This window comes from Rhagoletis zephyria, unplaced genomic scaffold (genome assembly GCF_001687245.7).
Source record: "Rhagoletis zephyria isolate East Lansing unplaced genomic scaffold, Rhagoletis_zephyria_1.1 Rzeph_scaffold_02203, whole genome shotgun sequence".
NCBI classification, from domain to species: domain Eukaryota; kingdom Metazoa; phylum Arthropoda; class Insecta; order Diptera; family Tephritidae; genus Rhagoletis; species Rhagoletis zephyria.
Window position 1 is genome coordinate 16,157 of NW_016159287.1, and position 14,140 is coordinate 30,296.

Below are 14,140 nucleotides of genomic sequence, written 5' to 3' on the forward strand. Positions count from 1 at the left end.
TGTCCGTCTGTCCGTCTGTCCGTCTGTTTGTATGCAATCTAGTCTCTCAGTTTTCGAGATATCCGGATCAAATTTGGTAGGTGGGTGTATTTTTATAATGTATTAATCATTTGTCGGAACCGGAAGAATCGGACCACTATAACTGGATAAATCAACTCAGCTCGACGTTCTGATCATATAAGTATACATTTTAATGGGTCTATCTCTTTTTGTTCTGGTACTTACAAACATCGGACCAAAGTTATAATACCATTTCATGCTCATGAAAGGTATAAATATTAAAATTAAATGTTAATAAGCCACAATAACAATGACAGATTTTTTTTTGCTCGCCAAACAAATTTGAGCGTACGGATTTTGTACGGATTTTTCACCCACCAGCACTGTTTCCATCATATCGGTAAAGCACATTAAGTCAGAATGCCAATTTTCATTCTCCAGTTGCGGGTAATGTTCCGATCTCAATTTCCGTATGTGTATATAAAAATAATAAAAAAAAACAAAAAAAAACGAAACAATGGAAAATAATGTCTAGCAAAGAAATATGTATTTTAAAAAGTAAAAAGAGCCAAAATGTCCTAAGCAAATAGAAAGTAAAAAGAGCTGCACTTTTCTGAGCAAAGAGCCGCGTTTGCCCACCGTTGTTACAGGGTGTACGGAAAATTTAATATTTTTTATTTAGAAAAACGTCTTGTCCGGCTTTCTGGTTTACTATATACCTGTATATATATGTAGAGATTTGAATTTAAAAACAAGTAATTTTTTGAAAAAAAAAACCGACTTCAACTCCCATATAAAAAAAATATATATATATATATCTCATGATCCGCTGATCCGATCTCAACCAGATTAGTAAGGGACCACCTCTGAGACACTACCTTGCAAAAACAATTATCGAAATCGGTTGACGTGGTCCAAAGTTATGCGGTAACATACATAAAAAAAAAATAAAAATATTCCGACGAACTGATAACCTCCTCCTTTTTTGGAAGTCGGTTAAAAAGTAAGTGCGCCTGGGCCACACAGGAGAAGTGAAACTTACGATACATATTTAGATTGTCTCATAACCAATATACAAATGTCCATACATACATTTGCTTTTGCTTAGGGTTATTTTTTGTTTTCTATCTATATGTATATGTATCCCTACATCTACTCTGATTGTTGTAATTACATTTATTTTATTCCGTTTTCATTTATCTTCATTTTTATCTTTATACTCTATCGATAACAAAACCGATAGTAAAATCAATCAAAATATCGACAACGAAACCGATAAAAATATCGATACCAAATTCGATAAAAATATCGATAGCAAAATCGATAACAAAGTCGATAGTAAAATTGATAACAAAAACGATAGCAAAATCGGTCAAAATATCTATAAGATTACCTATAATAAAATCGATAAATATCGGTAACAAAATCGACAAATATCCATAACAAAATCGATAAATATCGATAACAAAATCAATAAATATCGATAACAAGATCGACAAATATCGACAAAAAATCGATAAATATCAATAGGAAAATCTATAAATATCGGTAACAAAATCGACTAATATCGATAACCAAATCGGGTAATATCGATAAAAAATATCGATAACAAAATAGTCAAAAATATCGACTACATAATCGGTAACAAATCAATAAAAATATCGATCAAAATATCGATTATTATATCGATAAGTCCCGAAAATATCGATAGCAAAATTGATAACAATACCGATAAAGATTTCGATATCAAAATCGATAAAAATATGGATAACAAAACCGATAAAAATATCGATTATTATATCGATAAGTCCCGAAAATATCGATAGCAAAATTGATAACAATACCGATAAAGATTTCGATATCAAAATCGATAAAAATATGGATAACAAAACCGATAAAAATATCGATTATTTTATCGATGTCTCGAGAATCCCGAAAATCTCTAAAATCCCAAAATAGATACCAGATTGAGTCTGTGTCTCTCTCTATATCCTTTCCTCTTTAATTAACTTTATTTTAATATATTAATCTTTCTTCCCCTATCTTCATCTTTACTTTTATCGGTATCCTCATCCTCATCATTGTTTTTACTTTTATGTTTATCATTGTCTTCATCAACATATTCCCCTTCACCTTTGCCCTTATATATATAAGTAAAGTGTTTAAAATTACCTTGGTCTTCGTTTTTATACCCGAGCGCACTTGTGCACAAGGGTATTATAACTTTGTTCACATAGCGGTTGTTTGTAACAGGCAAAACGAATCGAGATAGATATAGACAAATGTATCCATAAATGATCAGGATGAAAAGAGAAATCGATTAAGCGGTGACTGTCTGTCCGTCCGTCCGTCCGTCTGTCCGTCCGTCTGTGCACACGATAACTCGANTTTCCTTTATAATTTTCTTTATCTATGCACGTACTCACTTTCTACTTTCATTCTTGTATTGGTAATTCTAAGTGTTATCCTCTAACCTTTTATTAGCAAGTTTTTGTTAAATTCATACCATATGCAACAAAAAGTACTTGTTTCAGCCCCAACCATTTCCGTTGCATACACACAAGAAGTACTTGTTTCAGCCCCAAGCATTTCCGTTGCACCATTTCCGTTGCATCATTTCCGTTGCATCATTTCCGTTGCACTATTTCCGTGTGCAATTTCCGCTGAATTTGCCAATTTACTCCCAACCAACCAGCCGCTGCTAAAGAAGTTTCACTGCAAAAATACATCAAGGTTTAGTTGAGATATTCGCATTTGACCACTATGTTCTGTACATTTCCCAGTACGCCAAAGCTTCTGACTGCCATTCACCTGGGAGTGGCCAGAAGTGATTCGTGTGCTTACGGTCGAAATTGCAGCTCACTACGTCTGGATATTTATATCCACGTATCCTCTGGGTAACGACTAAACACCACATTGAGATCGAGCTAAAGTGAGAAGGCGTAGAACTCCGCGTCGCAGGGTTTGGGTCACGCCCAACCCTGGCCAATGAGAAAAAACATGCCTCGAATGATACGGTCACTTAAACCGTTGAAAGGACTATGATTTGAAGGTACGCACCTGGAATATCCGGACCTTTAGTCGGGAAGGTGCATCTTCCCATCTGGTTGATGTCCTCGGGAAAATAGAGGTTGACATAACCGCCGTCCATGAATTCGATGGGCGGGGCAAGGCAAGCTGAGCGGGGAGCCTTATGACGTCTACTACACTTGCCACGTAAAGGAACGCAAATTCGGTCTTGGATTTTTGGTGGGAGAGAGACTCCATCGCCGAGTACTGACATGATGTCAAAATGGCGCTCTGCGATTTTAATGCCAAGGTGGGCAAGGAAGGGATCTTTGGCGCCACTGTCGAAAAATTTAGCCTCTACGACGAAACGGGGCTGTGGCTGATCGACTTCGCCGGAACACTTTTCGACCCTTTGGATGGCAGTAGCACTGAAAGTAGTGGAGAATATGAACCCGAGCTCCCAGTCGATGACGATGGAGTCCATGTCCCATCGCCTGACTATGATGAGGTACGAATAGCGATTATGCTCATGAAAAATAACAAACTTGCTGGATCCGACGGTACGGTACGATGTTGAGGAGCTGATAAAGCGTGTGCCCGTCGTCTGGAATTCCAGTAGGTTCTGCCCAATCCACAACAAAGGCGACTCCACAACGCGCGCCAACTATTTTATCGAGCGTGTTGTGTGAAAGACTGAAGCCCACCATGAACGAACTGATTGCGCCTTACCAGTGTGACTTCAGATCTGCCAAATCCACCAAAAATCTCGTATTCGAAACACGCCAAAACTTTGATTTCAAAGCCGCTTTCGTCAGCTGGAACATAAGTTGTTTTTATTTCGTGGTGTCTGAATTTCGTATCCCCGCGAAACTAATACGGCTGTGTAAAATGACGTTAAGCTATACCACCAGCTCCGTCAGAATTGAGAAGGGTCTCTCCTAGCCGTGTGATACCAAACAAGGTTTCAAACAAGGTTACTCTCTTTATATTTAATCTGATGTTGGAGAAGATAATAAGAGTCGCCTTTTCGGAATTAGAAAGAGAGGCAAAGCGTGTGGGTCTGATGGTGAACGAGGACAAAACGAAGTATTTCCGGTCATCTCACAATAGTCAGAACATAAGCGTCAACGACAATGAAAACATCTGGCCTATTTCATAAAAGTGACAGGTGCGATAATTGTCGATTTTTCTATAAAATTTCACTGCCAGAATTGTTGGCGACATTTTTCCTGTTTCATATACGTTTGTTGGCAACTTTGAAAATTTTTGGATAACGACAGTGATAATATGGAATATTGTCGACAATTGTGCTGACAATTGTCACTCTGACAAAATTGTCGCCACAATGGCGACAAAACAAAATAGCTCCGTCGGAAAGCTTTCACAGGAGAGTTTTGTAAATTTATTTATATTGTAATTGCGCGAATTTCACTACTTTTCAATAATTTGAATATTTCTTAAAACTAAAATAATGCAAATGCAATTATTACATATGATTTACATATAAACTTCATATGACTGGCGACAATTTTGTCAACGACAGTTTTAAAACCCGACAATGACAATTTGTAACTTTTTCAATGGAATTTAAGAGGTGGTGACAATTGTTTTTATGAAACAAAACACCCACCAAACTGTCGAATTGTCACTGACAACATGGAAAATGCCTGTCGTTACAAAATTATCACTGTCGCTTTATGAAAAAGGCCCCTGATGAGACGGCTATTGGAGTTTTCGAGAGAAAGATTCTCCGAAAGATTTATGGGCCGTTACGCATTGGCGACGGCAAGTAGCGCAGACGATGGAACGTGAGCTCTATGAGCTTTACAACGGCATGGCTATAGTGCAGCGAGTCAAAATACAACGACTACGAATGGACAGAAACGCTCCAGCTCTGAAAGTATTCAACGCGGGTCGCGATGGTGGAATATGAAGGCCCCCACTGCGATGGAAGGACCAAGTGGAGAAGGACTTGGCTTCACCTGGCATTTACCGCGTCAGTTGGCACAGAAGTGAAACGACTGACGCACTGCTTTGGACTCGGACAAAATCGCTTAGATGGTTATACCGCCAAATAAGAAGAAGAACTTTGCTGATGAATTTGCTCAAGCGAGGATTGGACCAGACCCATCAGCAATGTATGTCTTGGCTGGCAAAAGATTCCGTTGGTTATTTTTATTTAACGTTCAGACTTTAGCTTTTACAAATTGGACAGATATGGGAACATTGTACTTTCTCTCGAAACAAAACCACTTGTGTAAATCATTTTTGGGTACTCGCACTATTTTAAAGTTTGCCGTTTCCCAAGTCCGGCTTCAATATTTTTTATATTTACACTTGCTTTCATTTTGACTAATTCTGATAACAGTTGATTTGTTTATTTTAAACTCATCACACATCACTTTAAGTGAAACACCACTTTTTAGTTTTTCCAGAATACTGGTAAGTGTGGCATGCATAAACAAAGAGAGTTATGGGTATTAAAGTTAAATTGTTTTGAAGTTGCACTTATAAAAATTACAATTTTTTGTTTTAAAGACTTGCATTAATCAAGGAATTCCACGCGGTTACCGTGTATGCACTGTAAATACTTTTGATCGGATAAACAGAAATTAGGTTACGAAAAATTATAAGGCTCAACCGGTGAAAGTCCAGATTTTGAGGGGGTATTAACAATTCTAAGTATGCATAATTTGTGAGCTTCATTAGATCTATAACTTTAGTAGTCACACAGAGTAACGGCGCATAATGGTAGGAGCTTTAGTTTGGGTTAAAGTCTCACACTGACGGGGTTAGGCTTTCGATGCTTCCTCTTCGGAAAAAACATGTGCAGTAATAAGTTCATAAATCGACGAATAGTTTTATATCAACTTTTGTGAACTTCAATTCATGTGTTTTTGTACAAAATACCTCTAATAGTTAAAATAATTTTAAGCTATAACAAACATAGTACAAATTATAGGCTTTGAAAAAAAAAGTTTGTATACGAGGCCCCCCCTATATTTCGTTCTGGCTACGCCCATGGTCACAGGATATTACGCCACCATTACCTTTGTTGAAGAGATTGTATAATGTTGAATTCCCTGAGGCTGAATGCTGGTTTAAATCACTTTTCTTTTGGCATGCTTCAGTCTTCCAGGCTGAGGTTTTTGCGGTCCTCAAGGCGATGGACTACGTGGTGGAAAATAGGTGTAGGGGAAGGAGTATACGTCTCTGCAGTGACAGCAAAGCTGCACTTAAGGCATTGCCCAGCCCTCTAACTACTTCCAAACTAGTTTGGCAATGCAAGCCTCGACTACATTATGTTGGTTAACATAACGAGCTCACTTCACTCTGGGTGCCAGGTCACTCGGGTGTACCTGGTAATGAGACATCTCACCATTTGGCCAGAGTTGGCGCAGGCATTCCTCGGTCCGCAACTCCCCATTTCGGGCATAGAAGCCCCCATTAGATACTGGGCATCGAGGGGCTCAAGGTGGGCAAAACTAATGTCGCCTTCAATCTCAGAAGGTCTATCTAGTTTTTTGCTCTCATTAAGAAGACGGTCACTTCACGTGGCACAAACGCCTGACTGTGATAGGCGTACATGACAACTCCATTATTCTATCCTGCTTTGAAGAGGATGAGTTGGAAGAACACTTGTTGTGCTTCTGCCCCACCTTTGAAAGAATAAGATACGAGACATTTGACCGCGATGTGTTGAGATACGAACACCTGAGCTCTATGACACCCAACAATCTGCTTAGGTTTATTCGTAAATCAGATTAAAATGGACATGAAAACAGTACAATGGACGGCATGTAGTCTCGAGTGTTGCTTTCTGCACGTGTTGTTTTGTGCCTAGTTCCGAGTGTTCGCAATGTTAAAAACTTGTGCAAGCTTGTACAAGCGAACACTCTTAAAGTTAATGCAAATTTTAAGTGTGCTCGCCAAATGTATTCGCCTATATATTTATATCGAGTTTGGTAGAAATTAATAAATCGGTTAGCGAGATACATATACCTTCATACATAACCATAAGTGGGCGGTGTCACGCCCATTTTCTAAAAAAGCGAATATTGTAAATATAAAGTTATCGAAATATCTTAGTTTTCGTATATCTGAAAATTACTGTTATATGGGAGTGTGCGTAACTATTTCTCGATTTAAAAAACTTTCAACCCATAGCTTCGCTAGACTCAAAGAAATATTTGTACCTCGTTTGGTAGAAATTAATGAATCAATTACAGAGATATACATACATACGTAGTTGATCATAAGATGGCGGTGCCACGCCCAGTTTTGAAGAAAAAAATTAAAATGGGACCACTGTGGGGCTGTTCTTAACCTAAGGCCAAAGAATCATTCAAACAAAGAAGATATGCGCGAACAAACATAAAATTAACAAATACATATATATGCGGGCGCTTGGTTAAAAGCACCATTAAGGTTTAAATAATTTTCCATTAATGCGGGTGTCTGCTTCAAATTGCCAGGATCTTTGGTATTTCTAATATTTTTCAGCGTAGTGTACGACTGCACGTTCGACTCGTTCAAGCTTCTTTTCAATAATGAAAAAAATTACCAATCTTGTTTGTACCTTACTGACTTTGATCGTGACAGGAGCACACTCGGTAAAGCGACATGATTTTACTTAGCTTTCGAAATGCGAAACATTATGAGAACAGAACATATCCACAGCATATTTTGATCAAGTGAAAAATATATATACAGCTTACTTGGCTTGAAAGAATTCATTTAATAAACAAAGTCATTCGTTACATAACATAAAAAGGTTTACAATGCATATAAATACGCCGACACGGCCTTCCTGACGATCATACGTCGCGGGTATATAATTAAGACAGTAGCATAACATTTGTTTAAACTTTTGTTTTATCCTTTCCTTTACAAAATATCATAAGTTTCAGAGGTTAGTTTTTCGTGATAGAGTTTTCAGATGTTATTTTTTTTAGCATATCACCCCCTGCACTGCGCCACCCATCGTGATCAAAAACTTTTTTTTGCACTTGAGCTTGTCTCTTTCAACGTCATTCTCATTAGGAACCTCTCCGTCTGCTTTCTTCTGAACTAATTGTTATTAAACCAAATGGTCGTGCCTCCTTACCAATCATTAATTCTAATGGTTTAGCTTTTATAACTCGATTGGTCATAGAATTCAAAGTCAGTTGTATTTCGCCTAAAGCGTCCTGCCAAGAACGTTGACTTGATTCAACCGCAGTCAATAGATTTTTCAATGTGCTCATGACTCGCTCTACTTGCTCTACAGTAGCAATCAAATGCTACATTTATTCTGAAACACAAAAATCGCGAAATCTCTTACATGCGAAGCACCTACCCTGGTCAGCGATAACGCGAGAAGGAACACCAAATAAAGATATACATCGAAACTCACTTATTCCCAAGGTAATTTTTATAAGCTTTTATTTAACTTGGTCATCCCGCGCAAAACGCGGAAATTTCCAATCGATTTTAAACTGACTTCCCGACAAGTTAGAGACTTGAAATTTTCAGCATAGTTCCAATCACGATGACAATGCAATTTAAAATATAAATGAATTCCCCATATGGTCCAGGGGTCTTGATTCAAAGGCGGTCAAAAAATAGTAAGATTTATGGCTAACAGAGCGTAATTTGCCAAAGCACGTAAAACCAATATAAAATTGTTAAAGCTGCCGGCGCGCCGCGGCGGTAGTGTAGCAAAGCTATTTGTGGCAAATTCTAGATATCAAACTAGTATAGATATGAACCTCGTTATAGGCATCATATCAAGGAGATACAATTAGAAGACACCAGATGTCGCCCCGCCAGAAGAAGTTAAATATTGCGCCTAAATATATGCCATGCTACAGCGGAAGTGGACGACACGCCATTTCTTTAAATGAAATTAACTGCTGCTATATGTATGTATGTACATATGTATGTTTATACAAAACCTAAGCAAACAACATTTTGCTTGCCAAGTTGTCCGTTCTCTTTCATTGCAAGTTGAATTATTTTAATATCTATTGCAAAATTTTTTACATAAAATAAAATAACACTTTTTAATATACCACGCTTTTATAAATGGACTGAAAATTATAGAATAAAATAATGTAAAAAAATATTTTTTACAAACAAGCTTTTATTTAACCTGTACAATCAAAGGAATAAAATGAAGTAGTGAACAAAAGATTTTTTAGCAAGAAAATTTTGCCAAAACTGCACTAAAATGAATAAAGTAAAATAAGTTAAGATCTCGTTAAAGTTACTAAAATCCATTTAGTGAAAGGAGTTATTTAAACTCTAATAAAAATTACTAACAATTTGTACTAATTTACTTCGTTTTTAAAAAAGCTTGTCGGCGAATTCAGCGTACATGCATAATTGGTTAGGTATGTATGTATATGTATGTATGCAGATATTTAAATGCCGGTTTGCTATTCGCGCGACAAGCTTTTTTAAAAACGAAGTAAATTAGTACAAATTGTTAGTAATTTTCATTAGAGTTTGAATAACTCCTTTCACTAAATGGCTTTTAGTAACTTTAACGAGACCTTAACTTATTTTATTTNACAGGTTAAATAAAAGCTTGTTTTAAAAAAAATATTTTTTTACATTATTTTATTACCACTCCATTTGCCAGTAATGTCAATGTGTACAGTGGGCCACAGAATACTAACGTTTGGGATCGGATGAAGTTCTGCCTGAATTGATACAATTATCAACAAACTTTCGTACATATTTGGACATATGCTCAAACCAATAATAATCGTAAACTTTACCAAGGCTCTTTTCCCAGCCCAGATACATCATGGCTTCGTGAACATGATTTATAACGGACCACCTGAACGCTTAAGGAACAACCGGTAAACATTTTGTTTTTCCATTTCTTTGTATTTTCCGGCATAATATACCAGCGCGCAATTCATACGTATTTACCTCATGTTGTTCGAATTCATTACTAAGCAAATTTTTAACAATTGCAACTACCTCCGGATCTCTTTGTTGCTCAGCGAGAAGCCAGTTATCTGAAATATCGGAGATTCACACGTTTTTCCAAAACTTTCTTGACTTGCTGATTATTCTCGGGCAACACATTCCTGGAGAAGAAGTCCGCTTGTGCCATACGCTTGCCTTCTCTATACTCTACAACAAAATCAAAAGATTGCAAATATGCCCCACCAGCGATGAGCTCTTGGTGTTAAATCCATTTTGGTACGAGAAGCTTTAAAATAATTACAATCTGTGAATACCACGAACTGGCGACCTTGCCGAAAATGTTTAATAGAATTAACTACAACTAATGTCTCCAATTCGTATAAATGAAATCTAGATTCTGTTGGAGAAGTTCTTTTGCTAAAATAGGTACTCAATGACATGTGGTTTGTTGTTAGTTTTATGCATTGTATGTAATTCAATGGGGACTGCGGATCAAAAATTATTAAAACTGGCTTACTTGTTAATATATAAATTATTTTCTGACGTATCTGCTCATGTTCTGATTTCATCAGTTGCGGAAATTTGGCTACAAATTGTCGAAAGTAAGAAGCCAAGCCTATGAACTGCCTCAATTGGTGCACATTGGTGAATTTTACGTGGATTTGGTCGGACTTCTCCAGATTTTATCTCATACCCGAGATATTCAACACTAGATTTGAGTAAAGCACATTGAGTAAAATTAAAAGAAAACCCGGCTTTTGTTAAAGTATCTAAAACAATGTTTAATCTTTCAAACACTTGCTCCTTCGTTGAAGCAATAATCATGATATCATCCATATATGTACACAATGACATAGGAATAGGCACAATAGACCTATTTGTCGCAGTGCCATACCCAACCAACAATCTAGGAATAGGCAAGATCCCCCATGCCTTCACTACAGCTCGCTGAAAAACCGATGGCGCATTTTTAAAGCCAAAGGGAATGGTTAAAAACTCATACTGGCCTTCTTGAGTTACAAACGCTGTAAGCTCAATACTATTAGGATGAATAGGAATTTGGTGGAATCCACTTGCCATATCTAAACAAGAAAAGTAATTGGCCCACGTAGTCTAGCGATTTGGTCTGATATTAGAGGCAATGGTATCTATCAGATATTGTATTCGCATTTAACTCACGGTCATCAACGCAAAGGCGATCAGATTCATTTTTATAAGCTTTTAACTATTTAACTTGGTCATCCCGCGCGAATTGCGGAAATTTCCAATCGATTTTAGACTGACTTCCCGACAAGTTAGAGACTTGAAATTTTCAGCATAGTTCCAATCACGATGACAATGCAATTTAAAATATAAATTAATTCTCCATATGGTCCAGGGGTCTTGATTCAAAGGCCGCGCCGCGCCGCGGCGGTAGTGTAGCAAAGCTATCTGTGTCAAATTCTAGATATCAAGCTAGTCTAGATATGAAAATCGTTGTAGGCATCATATCAAGGAGATACAATTAGAAGACTCCAGATGTCGCCCCGCCAGAAGAAGTTAAATATTGCGCCTAAATACATGCCATGCTACAGCGGAAATGGACGACACGCCATTTCTTTAAATAAAATTAACTGCTGCTATATGTACATATGTATGTTTATACAAAACGTAAGCAAACAACATTTTGCTTGCCAAGTCATCTGTTCTCTTTCATTGCAAGTTGAATTATTTTAATATATATTGCAAAATTTTGTACATAAATTAAAATAACACTTTTTAATATACAACGCGTTTATAAATGGACTAAGAATTATAAAATAAAATAATGTAAACAAATATTTTTTAAAAACAAGTTTTCATTTAACCTGTGCAATCAAAGGAATAAAATGAGCAAAGTGTAGCAAAAGATTTTTTAGCAAGAAAATTTTGCCAAAACTGCACTAAAATTAATAAAATAAAATAAGTTAAGCAGCCCTGTTCTGCAATCCGAGTCGGAATCGGAATTCAATTCCGACTCGGAATTGAAATGGTGTTCCACAATCCGATCGGAACTTTAGTTTCGCGAAAAATTTTGCGCGATCACAGCAATCCCATGGAATTACCGGACTCAGCGTTAGTAGTATAAAAAGTTTTTTTTATACTAACGCCATTTTAAACTATTAATTTATATTTTACAGCCTTATTGTGCTCTATAGAATAAATAAACAAGCGTTCCTCATGATTTTGAGAGACTTGCAGCCTTTTGTACAAAGAAGCTCCATTCCTGCAGTGTTGAAGTTGGCAGCAACGCTGCGATTCCTCGCCGAAGGTGGGTATCAAAGGTCTGTAGGAGTGGACTCAAGCATCGCTTTGGGAAGGAGCACCGTCTCCAAGATAATTTCAGAAATAATGACGCTCATGGAGCGGAGACTTTGCTCAAAGTGGATAAAATTGTTCATGCCTGAGCAAGAGAAAAGAGCCACCAAAAGTTATTTTTACGAACAATTTGGTATTCCGGGTGTAATTGGATGTATTGACGGCACGCACATCAAGCTATTGCAACCACAAGACGGGTCTGCTTTTTTTAACCGAAAAGGAAATTTTAGCATTAATGCAATGATTGTAAGTTGCCACAATAACTGGATTTTATATGGAAAAAAGTTTTCGTAAAATTTGTTTCTTATTTATTACAGATTTGCGATCATAATATGGTTATTAGAGCTATTGATGCTTGTCATCCGGGTTCTAGCCATGACTCCTTTATATGGAGCATGAGCAATGCAAGACAGTTTGTCATGACGAAGTATCGAGATCAGTGTTGCCAACTCTTGATTTTCAAAAAGCACCAAAAACTTGGAAAAAGGCGTTTTATCACACTAAAAGCACCAATTTTTTTTTAATCGAAAGATGCTTTTTTCATAACAGTTTGTATTTAACAAAAGCAAATAACAATTGAATAGCCTCTACACATGCTATGATGACTCATACTTACGACGTAATANCAGTGTTGCCAACTCTTGATTTTCAAAAAGCACCAAAAACTTGGAAAAAGGCGTTTTATCACACTAAAAGCACCAATTTTTTTTTAATCGAAAGATGCTTTTTTCATAACAGTTTGTATTTAACAAAAGCAAATAACAATTGAATAGCCTCTACACATGCTATGATGACTCATACTTACGACGTAATATCGAAGTACTGCGCATTAAAACGGGTATATCTCGAGAAAGAAAAATCGAATTGCAATAAATGAAAATGATGCCATAAGTAGAAATGAGCAAAAAATTTTATGGTTTCATTATATAACCTCAAATATAGCCAAAAGCCGTGTTTTTGGCACTTTGAGGTTAGGATATCTCAAAATTCCAGTGCTAAGCAATTGTGCGGCCAGATTTGGATTCAGCACCATGAAACGATGTTTTTTATTCAGGTGGTAAAAAAAAAATATCTATACAAATAAATAGCAAAGAAAAAAGAAATACCTAACTTACGCGAATGGAATTCAACAAGATGGGTTTGTAACTTCAGCTTTTTATCAATCATGGTTATATTTTAGTGCATTTAAATTTGTAGATTCTTGTAAATTCAGTGCTGCCACAGCTTTAAATATTTCAGGTTTTACCCATCTCGGAGGAATTTTAGTTCAGAAAAAAAGCACTAAAAAGGCACTAGGCACTAAATAATTTTTTTGGCGTTCTAATTTTCAAAAAGCACTAAATTTAGTGCTTAAAGCACCAAGTTGGCAACTATGGTTTTTATTTCATTAGGCTCACGTACATATGTACAAGTACATACGCATGTACATACACCCACTGTAATTGTTCTTAAGTGTTCAGTCAAAAATATTGGAAACACAAAATTCAAATAAAATAAGCTTACTTCGAAGTTTTTGTTTAGTTTCTTCGTAATCTCGAAAACTACTGAACGACCTTTTTGATTTAGAATTTTAATAGGGCTGCCACCTGTTAAGAAAATTACTATAATCAATTCTAATAAGCGTAGGCGTCAGTTCTGCACCGTCACTGTCAAATGAATAGACTTAGCCTCTGGATGTGTAATAATGTATTATTTTTCTGAAGGGGGTTGCCACCTGTTTAAAAAACTATAAGGTCTTCACCGTTCGTTGGATAAAAAAATAAGATACCAAATAAAAGTGCATGGCCTTCGCATGTACAAAAACTTTAAGTTTTTTGAGTAGGGTTGCCACCTATTTAAAATTACTATCTTCTATACATAGTATAAAGGAAAG